The sequence below is a fragment of the Linepithema humile genome, chromosome 1, assembly GCF_040581485.1.
Source record: "Linepithema humile isolate Giens D197 chromosome 1, Lhum_UNIL_v1.0, whole genome shotgun sequence".
Taxonomy (NCBI): Eukaryota; Metazoa; Arthropoda; class Insecta; order Hymenoptera; family Formicidae; genus Linepithema; species Linepithema humile.
This window is the reverse complement of record NC_090128.1, coordinates 9,592,441-9,609,860: the sequence shown is the minus strand read 5'-3', so window position 1 is coordinate 9,609,860 and position 17,420 is coordinate 9,592,441. Positions and strand designations below refer to the sequence as shown.

Here is a 17,420-nt window from a genome sequence, read left to right as displayed (position 1 = left end):
AATAATGATGTATGTATACGTCGTTTAAGGTTAAAGATCGAAAGTGACTCCCATCTGCAAACGCAAGCCACCCTTCGCGCTCCCTTAGACACGTTAATCCGCAGAAATACATAGCTGCGGCGGCGAAGATTGCACGGGCAGTAAAGTAAGAGAATGATTTATCGGTCGGCTGACTTTTCCCACCCGACTTTTTCCAGTCAGGCGAAGGGCTGGGTGATTTCAGCCGTCGCGGCTCGTGTCTTTTGCTCCCACGCGCGAAACAACGATGGTATTATTGCGAGGGCTAACATTTTTCTTCCATGTCTTTATGTACATTCTGATGTTCTTAAATTACAATATATTTTATATAGATTTCTATTTGTCATATTCCAAGTGTACAGGAGGAATACGAAACTTGGGAGAAGGACGAGTCGCAATCGCCGCGTTGACAACTTGCATGCAGCTCGTGAGCGATTTGTTTGATGTTTGCCCGGCACCGAAAAGGAGGAAACGAATGAAGAAGGGGCCGGGGGAGAAGAAAGAAGGGGGACAGGCGAGTGGCGAGCAACGGTTACAGCAGAATAAACCCCTCAATAATGAGTTCCGCGAGTGAATTCCCTCGGCGCGGAGAGAGGCTCGAGATAATAAAACAGAGCGGGATGCCGGCGGTGGTCGAAGAGGGACGGAAGAGGGGGGGCGGGAAGAGTGGGTGGCGGGAGGACGGAGAGAGACGGGGGTGGGCAGAGGGAGGTTTCCGCACTGGCAAGAGTAATAGTAAGAGGCAATAAAATATAATGAAATAACATCCAATCCAGGAGAGATATTGTGAAAATATTATTACTAACTTATTACTCGTTGGGCACGGCGTACCACGCTCTCGACCTTTTTCTCCATTTTTCTCCGCCTTGCTCCCTCCCCCCTTCCCCCGCCACCCTACCCTTTTCTACAGTCTCTATTCCCTGCCTCCTCCCGTTCTCGACAAATGTATACAGGGTGCGCCTGAAAAGGTGGGAATCGATAGTATCATTGGCGAAGAATTTTTTCTTCAAAATTCCGAGTGGAGTTTGCCAATTTCTAACGTTAAATAACTCGCAAATTAATAAAATACTAAATTTCTCTCGCAAAAGGAAAGTCTACTGAAAATTAATTGTCAAATATAATTTCGCATGTATTTACACTCATTCCCCTCGAATGTAATTCAATAAAAAATTATAAATTCCAACGGTTGAATGGTTTAATGTGTAACCAGTGCGATCGTACTATGTATTAATGTTTACACGCTTTCAGTATTAGATAAAAGCAACGTAAATTCGAAAATTAAAACAAGCTGATAGAGAAAAATAAATCGTAATAATAGAAAAATGGTGCTCTATAAAAAAACATCTATTCATGGTTCACCTGTAAAAATGTTACGGAGGTAGCAAAGGTATTTCTTGACAGTCTTTTCTGTTTTGTCTCAAAACCAGCCTTCCGTTAGTCATGTAGTTTCACAAATGCGATCGATTCATTTTTAATAAAAATTTTTCCGCTTTTTAAGCGCACCCTGTATAAACCCTTTGTTCCATCCTTCCGCGCTCTTCTTTCACCGCGCGTTCGTTTCGTTGATCTCCGGAGACACGATAAAATTTTCTCCCTTCGCTCTTATCGAGCTCCAATAAAAATCGGTTACCCGCAACAGCAGATGGCGATTCCCCGGTCCGCTTCGAAGGACATGCGAAGAAGGATCGCCCTCGCGAAAAATGCGGACGGCTGCGTCGCGGACGGCGCGACGCAGATTTCCGCGGCTCGTTATTTTAAATTAGCGAGCTGCACTTCGTACTTTAAATTATATCAGGGCTGAATCCAGAAAATTCTCGGGAGGTCGGCCGCCGACGTTAAAAATTAAATATTCAAGGAGAACGAGTTTCGTTATAATAACGTTATTATAATAATCATTTATATATATATATATATCCCTTACGTTCGCAGAGAAGAAATCTGCTCTGTTTTTAGAATGGAAAAAGGAAAGGAAGTAAAAATATAGGAACGCCTATGTCTTCGACGATTAATTACACGATCGCAATCTTGTGTTTTCGACTACGTACATCGTACGTAGATACAACGCGAGGTGCGGTCCACCACGTCTCACGCGCCGCGACGCGTCGCACCTACTGCCGCTAGTCTAATCGGTCGGCATCGCCGTCGGAATTATTCTCTTTTTAGCGTTGTTAGCTGGTACAGTTCGCGATTCGCGATCGATCCCCAGTCCGTCCGGCTCTCTCGCATTTGAAATGCAAAGTGCGCGGCCGAGCATTATCTTCCAGGAAAGAGCGGCGCGGACAAACGAAAAAAAAAGAAAAAAAAACGAAAAGAAACGCAGGAAAAAAGGCAGAAAGAAAAGATTATCGCGGAGTGAGATATCCGGGGGAGATCGCGCGGCGCGGCGCGGTGACGAAAGATGGTTATATAAAACGCGGCGAAGGATGAGGAGGAGGGGGGTGGTGGTGGGGAAGGTGGCGGCATGCAACAATCCTATCTGACCGTGTAAATCTCTCGGCGTCGTAACGAAGCGGCAAATCGAAACTAAACGGTAGCCCATGAATGGGAAATTAGAAAATAACGTTACGCTGGCGCGAGGCCGCGCACGCTTCCGGCCGGGACACCCCGCGCGCGTATACATGTGAAGCGAACGAAGCACTCGCGAGCGTTACGCGTGTTCAAATATATGCATGCCTGCGTGCGTGCATACGAGTCGTCTCACGCGTCCGAGCTGCCGTAATGCGCATTATTATCTCGTAAGCGAAATCTGGTTACGAAGTCCTTTTATTAAGAATTTAATTGATCGACGACGCTTAAAACGCGCTCGGCCGTCGCGTCTCTGCCGCGCGCGCTTCGCGTCCTTCCTCCACCTTCCCGGCTCCCTTTCTCCCTATTTCGCTAAATAAACTTCTCTCTCCGCCGTGCTTCCTCTCTCCTCCTCCCTCCTTCCGTCTATAATAAAATTCGCTTCCCTCTCCACTTTTTTTCTGCGCGACCGTTACTTGCGTTCATTTGTTTTCCGCATCTTAATTGCATCGTCGCCAAATTGGATTCGGTGTTCTTTCTATATTTGCATTTCCGTTATTTTCGAATTTTCCGGCCCGTCATTTTACACCACTTACGTGTATATTCCGAGTATATTGTTCTCGTGGGTTCCCACCCGGAACATAATAAACCGCCCGTCCTATCTGTCTATCTATCTACCTATCCGTCTCTCTTCCGCTCCGCCGAGTTTTTTACCTGGGCTCGCTCTAAAGAGTTTAGCAATGTAATCGGAATATTTTTACGCCCTCCCCACATTACGACGCGTTTCGGCGCAAATTTTATTTCCGGCCCTCAAGATATTTTTCCGAGAAGTGGCGGTTCCGACGATACAAACGGCAGATTGGACGTCGGCAGGTAAAATGGTGAGAATTCTTCAAAAAAACAGTGCGGTTAAGGAATATATTTTAAAATCCTTTGTTCGGAATTAAATCGGTGGCATTTAAATTTACTTGAAACGATTTCTCAAGTACGCGATTTCATTTATCCGTTTTAATCACTAGACGCAAATGTCTTTGCCATATATTTATTGTTTCCGAGTATTTTTAATACAGCAGATACCAAGTTATATCGAAATCTGCGAGAATTTGTTGAAAATACCACGCGGAATTTTGCCGCAAGTTCCGTTCTGCCGCTACGCTGAATAGCTATTACTTACGCCCGTCTATATTCCGGGTAATTTGCGAGAGTAGAACGATTTGTCGAGACAACGTCGCTTATATAAATAATATGTCGTTATGCGAAACACAGCGCGAAGGGGTTCCCTCGTCCGTGTCGCCGTGTTCACGTGTCTTTGCTGCACGCGTTATATAAACGCATCTTGCGCACGGCCGTGCCTGCCCGAATGCGTGAATGCGTGTGTGTATATGTGTGCACCTACATCCGCGCCCGGCATATATGCGCCAGGAATAAGCAGTGCGCGACGATTGCACCGTCGCTCGTAAGTAATGCAAGTAAGAATAATGTGTTTATTCGCCAGATTAAAGATCGCTTTGCATGCGCATCGCGCGACTAGAATATTTTAATGGCAGCTTCCTTGTTTAGAATCGACGTGAGGCGCGCGCGCGCACACACACACCGCACTTTACCGCGTTATTATTTTCACGTGTAAATACATAAAAATTGCATTTGTATCGCGAGTACTCCGATTGGATATTAATCATACGGCGCAATCGCAACTCTTTTTATTTAGAAATGTAGATGATGACACGCAACATACGCTCAATGATGCACGCCAGTCGCACACAAACGTGTGCGAATATCCATAAACGCAGGCAGGTGTGCGCGCGCGGTGTATGAATAAAATACGGCTCTGGGCCGAAGATTTCGCCGAGTCGACTCGGCATAACTCGTCTCTGTCGCATTTGCATCCGCATTACGCGAGCGTATACCGCCGGCTTGCGTAATATTATAATCAGCCGCGGGAAAATAAATAACTATGGCGTCTACCTGGCCACCTCTCTACGCGTTCTCCATCTTTCTTCTCTCTTTCTCTATCTCACCGTCCCTCTCTGCCGTCAGATAACTATCTTTCCGTTTCCTGCTGGCGGGCCGCAGTAAATACACATAAGTCGTAGCAACCTACTTGCTATAGCTGAAGAAAGAACGAGGGAACGAGTCGCGGTCGCGAGAGAAGAAGGAGGTGGAGGAGGAGGGAGGACAAAGACGGCGATAACACGTAACTACAACGATTTCCACTTGAATTAAGAGCGCCTCGTAAAACGGAATTTATTATTCGCGCTCGGGGGAAAATTTTTGCGGAGCGACCGCTCAGGAAAAAGCTCTTCCCTCGAAAAAAAAAAAGAGGGAAGGAAAAAAAAACGAGAAAAAGAGAGAGAGAGAGAGCGGCAGAAGGCAGGCGGCGAGATCGCGCCGCGGCGTCCGCCTGATTAAATATCATGAGGAACTTGGAGCGAAGATTGCAACGCGCACGGCGGGGAAATAATGCCCGTTGTTAAACCCGGAGAACGTATAGCGCGAAACTACTGCCAATTCGCGTGAATTCTAGTTGCGTCGAGTTCAAGCGAAAAGTGTCCGGGAGTTTTTAATTGTAACAAGCCGAACAGCGCGCGCCCACATTTTTTAGTAACTTTACTTCAGCGCCGGTTATAATTTTTACCGTATACAATGAGGCGTGTGTTTGTTCAACGCGCGAAAGAAGTGTCGTATATTTTTGAACGCGCGACTCCAGTCGTTGCAATGTTCTAGGGTTAATGTACGCGGAGAGATGTCTTCTCAGGGACATCGAATAACAAGAAGTATTGCTAGCCTTGAGAGCGATAAAAGAACGCTTTACTGGCAGCGATACACGATGCATAAAAATCGCATTACAGCACTGCAGGAGAGAGTGTGTCTAATTAGCTAATTAGCTTGAATAATAACGCACGTTGTTAATAATTGTAATACGATAATTCGAAGAACTAATTATCATACAAATAAAATTTTTTTTCTATCGTTTTCTAGCCTTCATCAATAATTAATGTGCTATATAATGGTAAGTTAAAGAAAAAATACCATTTCTTACATCGCTTCAGTATTATGTACGAATTTGAAAATAATCACAAAACATCTTTTTATTTCGGAGCGGATATTTTCGAGATATAATTCGCTCCTCTTATTGCGGATTTACTCCAGATGTCCATGCGATGATGCCTTATGATGGCGAATCCGTATCGAATCGTCGACTCGGGGCGCGCTTTAAAAAATTCCACCGGCTCGTCCGGCTTTTTCCGGCTAAATGATGATAATCATTAAACCGATGGAGCCGTCTGCGCTTCCTTCGTTTCGCGGCTCGCCAGGCTCGTCCTACTTCGTAGACTTTTCATTAGCGAGGATTCGACTCGGGAATATCATCGGGGCAGAGCACTCGCATCCGGGCACCTGTCCCTCTCTCGCCCTCTCTCTTTCTGCCCTTTCATCTCCCTTTCTCGCGTACGCTATCTCTCTCGCCCGTCCCGTCACCCTCCCTCTCTCGTTGCCATATCTATTCCGTGCACTTGCACGCGCTCGCATGCATACGGTCGGCCGCCACGTACGAACGCACAAACGACAAAACACGTATTACGTGTAACTGGAGTCCGCGCTAGAGATCAATACACATAATAGAGGGTATCTATAGCGGGCGCAACCCGTGCTCATTTACTTAATTGTGTTCTATACGGCATAACCGAGGCGTGGTGGTGCGGCTCGTGTAGGTACGCGGCCGCCTCCCTGCTCACCCCCCGTCCTATCCCCCCGTTGCCACCCCCTCGCACAGCCCCCCTTACTGTGCCGTCTCCTCTTGCCCCCCCTCGCGCCGACCGGCAGAAGGGGGGTCGAGTGTGCGTAATATTCAGACGTATAACGCGCCGGGGCCGCGTAGGTACATTGGCATCAATTTATAGGGGTTGGGAGAGCCGCCCCGCCAGGCTATATACGCTCCGATAGGGTTGAATATCTCGCGCTTTTGTGCCCCGTCCACATCTCCGCGCTTCCGCCCCTCTGTCTTTTCCGTTCTCCCTTCCCGCCGTCCGTCGCTGTCGCCGCCGCCGCCGCCGCCGTCGCCGCCGCCGCCGCCGCCGCCGCCGCCGCCACCGACGCGTTGCTCCTTTCTGCGATTGCGTTTCGCGGTGTTTTTGTCTCAGCACGAGGTTGCGCCCTGCCTCGATATACCGAGTACCATCGAGTTTCGCCGAACAAGAACTATCATTTTCTGTGACTGACGAATGAGAAATGAGCTCTTTAAGAATACACAATGCAACGTAACTTTAGAAGAAAAAAAACCACGTTAATAAATGCCGTGCTTTATGATTGATTAAGAAACTCAGCTGATGAATAAACATAAATGCTAGATATGATATTCTTGTAGTGTTATTATTCCAGAATATGTAAAATTTATCGTACAAATTACTTTCTGTTAATGTGAGTTAATTTCAGCAACGTCTGAGAAATTCAGAGTCGACTTGAAAGAAATTTAAGAACAGCATATTTCATGCTGCAACGTTTTTAAAAAATAATATAAAATTGCTTAGTAAATAGATTAAATAATTGCGTGGCTGCAAGTTCTTGTGTAAACCAACCGAGATAGATGATGAAATGTGAATTCAAGCCGCAGAAATAACGATTGCGGCCGCGACAGCGACGAGGATCGAATCGGTGAGGAAAAGCGCGCGCGATATCACAAGAATTCGCGGCGCGAAAAGGGTTGAAAGCGATCCGCTTTCGGCGGCGGGCCGGCGGTCAACAACTGCGACGAACAACAAAATGTCGACCGCAATTATGCTGTAATTAACTTGGAAACGTATACATACGCATACACATATATATGCACACGCGGAAGTATACACATCGGCGGTGCTGGGCGGCTTCACAGGTGGTTGGGGATTTTTGTATTTAGCGGTTGGCACCGTCCGGCGTTTACACGTTTACACGCACCGCTTGGCTGCGTTATATGCATGTTTGCGGTGACGGAAGAGAATTTAAACCAACCACCCCCTCTCTATAAACGCCCGCCACCGTTTCGCGCCCTCCGTCGGCACCAAATTCTGACAAACTGTACCGAAAATTAATCAGCTAAGCGTTATCTTATCTCTCTCTCTGTTCTTCGACCGGAATTAACAATGTGTAATGCGGATTAGATATGCATTATGTTAATCCTTTCGCTAATGTCAATGTACATTGAGAGTTATACGTTTCTTCCACAATTGCAGATTTCGCGATACACTTGTAGTTTTAGCTTTTTAATTATGAGTATCACTGTCAAGTAATTATAGTTTTCTTATTTGATACGCACTGAATATAACATGAGACTTTTTCTTTCGTTTCTATCCAAGTGACGCGAGGCAAGAAAATAAATGAATTTATGACAAAGTTAGATTTGACCAATTCGTTTTAGCTACAATTATACGAGATATGATTGCTGTTATTGGATTATAGGTATTACAGCTAACTGGTTATGATGATATAACATCGTACGTTGAATAATGAAATATCCTTCCTTATTCTTATTCTTATCCTTTCTTATTCTTATACTGATGGGACAAGAAGACGAGACTGACGTGTTCTCTCTTGGAAAGTAAACAAAGTGCAGTGGTTTACATGTTAAACCGCAGAAAATGGAACGGAGAGAATTTCTCCGACAAATAGCATGAATTTGCTGAGCCATTGGCGTGTACTCCGCGGCAAATAAAGACGCCGGAGAAATTCGTAATAAGAGGCTCATTTGGAAAGTATGATTTCACGGTCGTACGTCATTGCTTCGTGTATTTTCTACTGTCAGTGCGCTAAGTATTTGCAAGCATCTAGATATTGCGTTTCGACATTCCTTGCACTAATACAACAAAATAGCGTAGATAAATATAAAAATTACGAATTAAAAAATACAAACTCGTAAAATATAATGAAAGGTAAGAATTAAATTTTCGTCATGCGTAATGTAACATATTTGAAAGTGTTGGTTAATCCAGAAAAAGTCAACTTGACGATATTTGTGATAATTATCATTATACATTGCGATAAAGAAAATAATGAGATTTAAAAAAAAATGACGATTTTTTTAGTGTCTCAATCGAGAGTTGAGAGCAAAGATGACTAGCGGGTTCAACGTTTCCGAGAGCGGCCACTAGCGAGCGTCGCTTCCGGTCGGAATTACGGTTTAAATTATGGTTACGACTTGGGCGTTACAATATAATCATATCGCGATTGTACGTGGTGTTTATTACGTTATTAAATATACATCGCGCTATCATTAGCTATTAAATATATCATTAATACGCGATGTAATGCCAGAGAATGGCTCACAATATTCATGGTTGCTTTGTTTACTCTAATATAACTAATATAACTAATGTAATTAAGAGTATAAAATTTGGAAGTAACTAGATTATTTTTACTTATTCGAAAAATAAGTGTAGAACATACAAAAACAGAGTTTTGTAACTATTTCTAATAGTTGCTAAAGAGATAATTATGTAATATTTCACGTGATTCATTTCATTTAAAGTGCCACAGGCAAATTTTCTAACTTCACAGATTTCTCATAGTGTTTTATAATCAATTCAAAATAAATCTTTCTAAAAAAAAAATAAAACAAATAATGCGTCAATGTATTTATTTACAATTATACACAGCGCGAGAAGATAAAAAGCAACGTGACGCGTGTTTCAATATCTAAATCGCAATGAAAGGTCACGCGAATTGTTCTTTTCCGACGAAATCTCATCGCGACGAAAGTGTCGACGCGCACGAACGATCACGTCGACCGATTGGACATGCCGAGAGATCGCCACCCCTGTCGCATCCCCTATGTTCTATGTACAAACGCCCACGTATACGTAGTCGCGCGCGCACGAGCAGCTCTAGGTTACGCGGATGAACGTCAAATCAAAATGCACAATCCCGGCAAATCATTTCGAATATTTCATAATGGGCGCGAAATATCATTACTCGCCGCCCGTGCAATCCACCCCGTTCGTCCAACCGCCACCGCGCACTCCGCCCGGCCCTCCCTCGTGCGAACCCCGCGCGAACCCCGCGCGAACCCCGCGCGAATTCGTCGGTGACCGTGCGTTACGAGCGTGTACACGAATGAAAGGAGATAGGGACAGAAGCAGCGGGACGGAGAAAGAGAGAATGGCATCCCATTACGCATGGAAAGAGGATGGACGAGGAACGAGAGGGCCACTGGAGAGCCACGGCAGGACGAGAGCGAGGGAGGAAGAGAAATGTGGAAACGCGCGTGGCGGACGCGAGCTGACGCGAGTATCCGCGGGACGGAGAGGCACGCGGGGCACGCTTGCATATATACAGCGCACACACGGAGCGCGAGGGGAACACACGCGAGGAGAGCGGAACGGAGAGCGGGTACGAGCGAGAGCGCGCGCGATACGGGGTATGCGACCGGGACTAAATTACGTTCCCCGTAACGCGTTTAGCCGCGAATCGCATTGCGAGCGATCCGTATAACCCGAATATCGGCCGCACGCCAGAGATAGGACCGAGGGACTACTCGTCCCCCCGGAACGAACGAGTATTACATCGCCCGCTGATTCCGGCCCTCCATTTTGCCGCGGATTCTTCCGGAAACTTCCCACTCCCAAAATTGCTACTTAGGCGCAATTGCATCGGCCGCGTTGAGGATTAAACGAGCCGCGGAGCGGATTAGCAATTCGCTGTCTCTTTAAAGACAACACAATCTTATTTTTATCACGTAAACAAAGAATTGAGAATTCAGTCGATCAGCGGAAAGTATTGTATCGCGTTAATTCGAGCGCTGTATTAATGTTACATTAAAAATACGTCGTTTCTTCATGAATTACGTAATTAAAATTAATTGCAATTCAATCATTAATAATTTAACAGTGATTAATGTATTGACGCGAGTGTTAATATTGTTGAAATAATTTCGACGTAAATAAAGAGAGAAAGAAAAGAGAACTGAATGAATCGCGTTTGGCGCTAATCAGTGTGTCACTGATGGCCGGATTTCAACAGTTACAAGATACGAGCGGAAGAGACGCACGCAGAAAGCCAAGATTTTATGCGCGGAGCGCGCAGCACCCGAGAACAGCATCCCGTGATTCAGATTCAATTCTCCGACACTTGGCCGGGGGTCAACCCTCGCACATTAAATCAGCTCGGCGGCGATTTCCCAAATCGGCAGTCGAAGTTGCCGCGAATTCGGGCTGCCGGCCGTTAATACCCTCAGCCTCACTCGCTAGCGCAACAACGGTAAGGGCTGGTCACTCGAATCAATGCATGCGCGTAGATGGAACAACCGAGAGGCCGAGGCTGCCTACATACCTATCCGCCGTCGTCTACCTACCTACGTACCAAACCATCTCGTCTCTCGGTTGGCGAAACAGCCAGCGGTGGCTGCTGCTGCCAGCACCAGCAGCACCAGCAGCAGGCAGCAGCTAGCAACATTGGCTACCTCCTCCACCTACTCCATCTCCTCCTGCTGGTTCTCTCCATTTGCCTTCTCCCCCGTGCTACACGACCTGTCCCCCCCTCCCCCTCTTCGCTCCATCGCTCCTCTCCTTCTCTCCCTCCGCCCGCGCGCGCGCGCTCGCGCGCTCGCGCTCGCGCCACGACTCCTCCACATCGTCGTCGTTGAAATCACCACCACCATCCACCAGGGCTACCTACCATACCGCTACTATCACGGCACGGTACACACGGTACACTCCAGTACTACTCCGGAATCGCATCGCGGCCACTCCAGTTGCATTGCGGGCAACGCCGATATGTGCGCGCGCGCGCGCGCACACGTACACGAGGGCGCCTACACATACGATTTCTACACCGTGTGCCTACACACACGCGAAGCTCAGACTCTCGCGGAGCGGGCATACACACTTACGTACTCATACATTAGTACACTCGTACCGAGCGATGCATACGTGCAATACACACGCGTGCGTACACAAGAGCACAACGGCCTAGCGTTGCCCTCTGCCTCCGGCCAGAGATATCGTTAGCATGCCTTGCTAATCACGGACTCGATAATAATACCGTGATTGATAGGACGAACCCCGTCCTCCACCTTCTCCACCTCCACCTCCTCCACGTCCTCCTCCACCTCCTGTGCGACCACCACCGCCTCGTTCAACCTACCGCCTCCTCGAAACGAGTAACGTTCCACCCCTCGAGAGAGTGAGAGAGAGAGAGAAAGATGGAGGGAGAGATGGAGAGAGAGACCAACCATTCCGCGCCCTTCTGACTTTCTCTCGCCCTTCTATTCTCCGCGCTGATGCCCTTCGTCTCTCTTTGGGTCGTCCCCCCTTCCCGCGGTTGCAATGCCTTATCGGTCTCTCTTTCTCTCTCATCGCGATTTTTTATCTCCTCCTGTATTTCTTTTTCGTCGACGAACGCGCGCGGCTACGCATGTCGTGTTCTTACCCGGACGACCCCGTTCATCTCGCGCTTGCTCCGCTTAGCTCGCCAGACGCCGCATTTTTATGTAATTAGAGCCGATGAGAGAGAGAGAGAGAGAGAGAGAAGCGAGCGAGGGGCGGACGAGGGTGGGATGCACGAGGGTGCATGGAGAACCGTTGGTCCGCACTTGAAGATCTCGCGGCCAGCACGTTTCATTACGTTCCGATCGTTTAATAATCGCATATCGGCGAAGCTGTCCTCCCCTCCTCCCTCCTTTCCAAGCCGAATCGCATTTGGTTCGTGATTTTATTTCCCCCATTTTCAACCCTTTGAATAAGCTCTTAGTTCTTTCGCGCGCTGATTCGATTACTTAAACACAGCAGGTAATATAATTAAGGATATTAATCAAATCTTCGTATTGTTCGTCGTAATTTAATGAGTGTAGAGTACAATAAAATATCCTGCACACTCGTCTAAAAAAGTAAGTCTTCATATCTAAAAATATTAAGAAAAATTAAATGTGTGGCATTCGGAAATTAATTCGATAATTAATTAATATGAATTATCAATATTAAATACGCGAGTTTGTCTTAAGAGAAGTTGCCAGTTCCGTAATAGCATATGCATGAGAAAGTCTGGTCAGACTAGATTAACCGCGACAATCTTAAAAGAGTATCGGAGAGTTAAACTTAAGTCATTCCACTTCTGAAATTTCTAATGAAATGCATTTACGAGTACATTAAGTTCAAACTCGAGGCCTCGTTGAAATAATGTCCATGTAAAATTAATTAACGAATAAGATTTTCCCACCTATTTGCATCCGCGAAGCTTCATTCATGGAAACCGCGAATAATTGCCGACGTTAAACAGTTCCGTAATTATAGCTCGTTTTAAATTTCCGCGCAGAAAGAAGCCGACTCCGAATTCGTCGTCGCCGCGTCATTCGCTTCTGAGGCTCGCCGCAAAGTCTTACGAAACGTTCCATATTGTTGGGGACCAAGTTCTTTTCCCATCGTGCCCTCGATGTCGGCCATCGTTCGTTTCTCGTTCGCGATAGCGAGACTTACACACGGTGCGGAATAAGTGGAATACATTTCCTTGCGTATTACTGCATTCTAACTGTTCATCCATTGGATCCCCGAGCCGCACTACGTAACTGCGTGTGCGCGAACGAATCAAGGATCAAGATAGGCGCCCGACGAGAATGTATGCGAACGCGAGTGTGATGTACGTAGGTGTGTGTGTATGTTTTATACACGGCGGTAGCTGTCTCGTACGAACAACGTACGCGCGCGCGCGAGCGCGAGCGCGAGAGAGAGTACGAGCCAGCTATGCTGGCTATGATACCATTAGCATCAGTGATTAATGTATGCTGCGGCCTGTTCCACGGCGATGTGCACGAGTTTCGTGTATACCCAGTGATTGACTCGTAGTCGCGAGAGCGAGAGAGAAAGAGAGAGATAACATGAGAGAGGCAGAGGTGGAGAGAGAACACATGCAAGTGGAAGAGAGATGCACGATGAGAAAAGAGACGCAGACCCAGGACCGCGGGGCGAAGCTTGCTTCGAACTGTCTCGATAGATCGGCAGGTAATTAATCGCGAAATACCGCGCGCGCGTCATCCGGAAAAAAATCCGCACCGGAAAAAAAATTCGCCTCCCGCGAGCTCGAATGAGCTGCACGGTTCGCATGAAATTAATTTAAAAGTTCAAATATACTTTCGTGGGAATAAAGATATATCTGCGATCGATTATCGTTCTTCGGATCGCACGGAATTTTCGGCGAGACTACAAAGCTTCAACATTTATAAATTTATCACTTTTATTTAAAAATAAAAGATAATGAGTTAAATATGGATGGAAAATTGAACATTCTTAACGTTTGATTTTAAACATCCCTGACATTTAAATTAAAATTGTATTAAACTCTGTTCATTAAGCGAGCGGTAAGATATATATTCAACTAATTTTACGTAATCAAATTGTTACAATATTTGAGAAATTTTTAATCAAAAAACTTTTTCAGGCAAGCATCCGACTCTAAAAAACAAATCTTTCGAAATAGTAAATAAATTTGGAATCTTACGAGAAAGAATCACATATTTGGACATAATTGCTGTGTTCGAAATTCAACTGAATAGTTTACATTAACGAATAGTGTACTAATTAACTAACTAATGGCACGAGCACGACGTTGCATTACCATACGCCAAGTAATCTCTTAACATAATATACCTGAGTATATTAACTCACGTTAACTCTGTAATGTGACATGTTGTTACAAGTGTGGCTTAGACTACCGTTCTCAACGCTTCGCAACGGCCGTGGAATTGGACACGAAATCGCCAGCGCACCCGGTAGACTAGTCGAGTAGCCACGCGATAGATTACACGGTGTGTTCGGCGGAGCGTACACGCGTCCTGTATTTTAGGCTAACAGAGGCGAAGCCTTCGGCGACGGGCGCGCGCGGCGGCCCCTGGATCGATGGCGAGAGAGTTTTGATCTACGATGATCCGGGAGAGATCTTCCACGCACGGTACGCGTCCGGAACGTGTCCTCGAATAGGTTCCGGCCGTCCGGAGGAGGAGCGGGAATTAATTACCGAGAAACATGCGTTTCCATTAACATGCGCCGAGCGCGCGCGCGCGCGCGCGCACGAAGAAATTAATAACGCTCCTTTCACGCCGGGAAAAAGTCAGGCCGCGCTAGATGGATAGGCTTTATGGTTGTCGGTGCTATATTAACGGGCGAGCGTGAACAGGACGCGAGAGGAGCCGTGCCGCGAGTGTCGGTACATACATGCCGCCATTCCGCCAATCGCGATTACGTCTCGCGAGAAAAAAGAAACGCCTAACAATAGGCAGACCTACATAGGATTCGAGAACATCGCGGACTACACTTCCGCAATGTACTTGCGAACATAATTTATAGCGAAATGCTATTGTAACAATATACGGAGTGTGTCAGGTTGTTTCTTTAATACAATGCAGATTTTTATGAAAGCATTGAATTTTCTTTAACGAAAGAAGTGTTTTACCGACCGACAGCTTTTTTTTTCATAAATTTTTCTGTTTGACTTCGTACATTCCTGGCATTCGAAATTAAAATTATATTAAAGCAAACTCTATTCGCAAGGAAAAAATAAGACGTGTATTTAACGCGATTAAATTTAATTCGTTGCAAGATTTGAGATTTCAATAAAGTTTCTCATAACGAGAGTTTACGGCATTAGGATTCCCGGCGCGGTGCAGCGGCGGGGCGGGCATGCTGATGCCTCGCGATCGTAATATTTCTATAACTTCGTAGCGGTTACGGTAATCAGTTGGTCGACGTGCTTTTTCCCCTCAATAAAGAGAGACGCGGCCTCGTTTACGCTCAGGTAAAACCGCGGCCGCGTTAGCGTAACGCGCGATTAATACCGAACCCAATTACGAGACAGGAATGAAGACGTCGAATGATGTCATAAATAATACTTACGTAGGTCCCGGCCTCGCCTTAATACCGAATAAATATTCGACGTGCCTGCGCATATCTCCAAGAACGATGACAACGGCGGTGACTAAGATGTCGTTTCTAGCGTGGCGTTTCTCGTTTACTTAATTTGATAGCGCGGTATTGATTTCGTTTTCGTTACACGCGCCAAGTGCCTTTCCCGGAACAAAAGGCACTTTTACCTCAACCTGGCCTGTCTATAAATCATCTCTTCGATACTTAAAACTATCTAAATTCTACGTATTTTTAGCTCGCGACTTTCGATCGATCGCGCACATAATTTCTCAAATCTCTACATCGCGGATTTTTTGCTACAATCTTTGTCGCTCCGCCGAGTTCGAGATCTGCGACTCCGCTTGCGTTTTTAAAGCCAGCTCTGGTGAATATATCGTACGGATACGCTATGCGCTGTGCGAATTATTCTATTACGTTGTGATGTAATTTACAATAATTTACAGGACAAAATTGATAAAATAGTTGAAATCTCTGGGAGATATTTTTTTTCCATGTTCGTATCACGTGGGACGACATTCCCAGAGGATTTGGCCGCGTGGCTCCGACGGAGCGTATGTAAATAATATAGAGACCCGGAATTTGTGCATTAATATTCAGAAGGCTCAAGGAAAAGAGAGAGACTCCGAGCGGCCGCGATCCATAAAAATGTCGGGGCTTCCGAGTGACGGCCGGAAACCGGGAGACGGACAGGGCCAATTGTTTATATTACTCGTTGCAACAACAATGGGGTTCGTCCGTAGTATATCGCAATGCCAGAGCATGCACTCACATACGCCACGGTGCTTGCATTCCTTTTCCGGCAGTTCGACCGTGCGTCGCTTGACGCGATAATGCCGACTAATGTCCCTTTTCCCCGTCGCCATTCACGCTCGCCTGATTCTTATCGGGCCCACCTACGCACCGGACCTACACACTATATATGAGATTTTACGTTTTGCCGCGTACGGCCGCTCGCGATCAGGACAAGCTCCAGTGATTTCTACAGCGATCGACTGTGTTTCAAATTTTCCATTACCATTTCAAACATTTCCATTCATTGAAATGTTTTAAACTTGTCTGTAAGTTTAATGCTCTCAGAGAATTGGATGAGTTTAAAATAGTAATAAACTACATCTGTACATGTACTTCTTGTCGAAATATCAACGTCTACAGATACATCTTGACATCGATGCATATATATATATATATTATCTCGTCAAAAAGTCGTATTTCTAATACATATCTTACTATTACAAGTTTATTACGAAAGATCCTATGAAAGCATTATTTGTTATTATCCTAATAAAAAAAAACCCTAGAATCAAATTTAGCATTAGCATACAATCGGTTGTGTTGGCATAGCAATTGCAAAATGTCGATGCAATTATCGGACTATTGCCATCGCCGTGGACCTTTCTACGGATCGTTTACCCGAGTAAAGACGGTACATTCTTAAGGGGATGGACAGGCACGGCCAAAATTTCATTCGTGAAATTTTCACGAGATCGAAAGATCCGACTCCGGGTGAGAAACAAGAGGGACGGAGGGAGGATAGATAGAGCGGCGGGCGGTAGTCGGAGGGGAAGACAGAGAGAGAACGCGCGCGCTACCTTTACGGTAAAGTAAAATCTACAGAGCGTCGGGCGGCTACAAAGCATGGCTGGCCATTACGTATTTATTAACTTTAGAAATTTATAGATGCCTCCTGGGCGCGGGCCCCGTCGGCCCCCCGCGAGTAGCTACATTCCTGTCCCCTCCTTTCCCTCCCGCGTCTTCCAGCACCCCCCCGCGTGCCAACCCCCGTCTCCCTTGCCGCCGTCTCCACGGCGGCGGTCTCCACCCCCGGGGGCGGCCGCCAGCCAGTATTAAAATGAATTATTTAATATTAAACTTGGTAATTTTTAACCGTATTATATCAGAAATTATTTACGCGCCGGCTTCAGCGCGCGGCTATTTCCCGCTCCCCTTACCCCAACCCCTTCGGCCCCCGTCTCGCCTCACCCTGTACCCCGGCCAACCCCGCGTACCCCTCGACGGCATCGA

The 17,420-nt window shown here is 46.3% G+C and overlaps 1 protein-coding gene and 1 long non-coding RNA gene across 4 annotated transcripts in view; one reads left to right on the top strand and one right to left on the bottom strand.

Annotated features, from left to right (window-relative positions):
- The window catches only part of LOC105672861 (protein bric-a-brac 1-like), a 340,962-nt gene that overhangs the window by 277,806 nt on the left and 45,736 nt on the right, over positions 1-17,420 (bottom strand). The gene's annotated exons all lie outside the window — the stretch shown is intronic.
- LOC137001681 (uncharacterized) overlaps positions 1-17,420 on the top strand; it is a 269,408-nt gene that overhangs the window by 246,025 nt on the left and 5,963 nt on the right. The gene's annotated exons all lie outside the window — the stretch shown is intronic.